Genomic DNA, 386 nt, shown 5'->3' on the forward strand with positions numbered 1-386 from the left:
TGCTGTATTTTTCTTGAAGACGTTTCACTGGTCATCTAACCAGCTTTCTCAATTGAGAAAGCTGGTTAGATGACCAGCGAAACGTCTTCAAGAAAAATACAGCAAGTCCAGTTGCCTTGACTTATTTCTTTACAGATATACCATGACCTGGATGAATGAGAACCTTCACAGACATAAATAAACAGCAGCATCCTGAAGCAGTTAAACCAAGATCACGGCAGCTACAGCAACTGTCATCTTGGTACCGATTTAAACAGCCGGTGATGACTGTTCACATACAAGTGATCTGGTGGCCATAGAGCTCTGCTTCATCAGCCTCTTTGGGGTCTCTACCTGACATTAGGGGTCTAAAAGACCCCTGATAGCTCCATAAAGAGGACCTGTCA

Source organism: Nanorana parkeri, unplaced genomic scaffold, assembly GCF_000935625.1.
Source record: "Nanorana parkeri isolate BGI_ZX_2015 unplaced genomic scaffold, ASM93562v1 scaffold361, whole genome shotgun sequence".
In the NCBI taxonomy this organism is placed as follows: Eukaryota; Metazoa; Chordata; class Amphibia; order Anura; family Dicroglossidae; genus Nanorana; species Nanorana parkeri.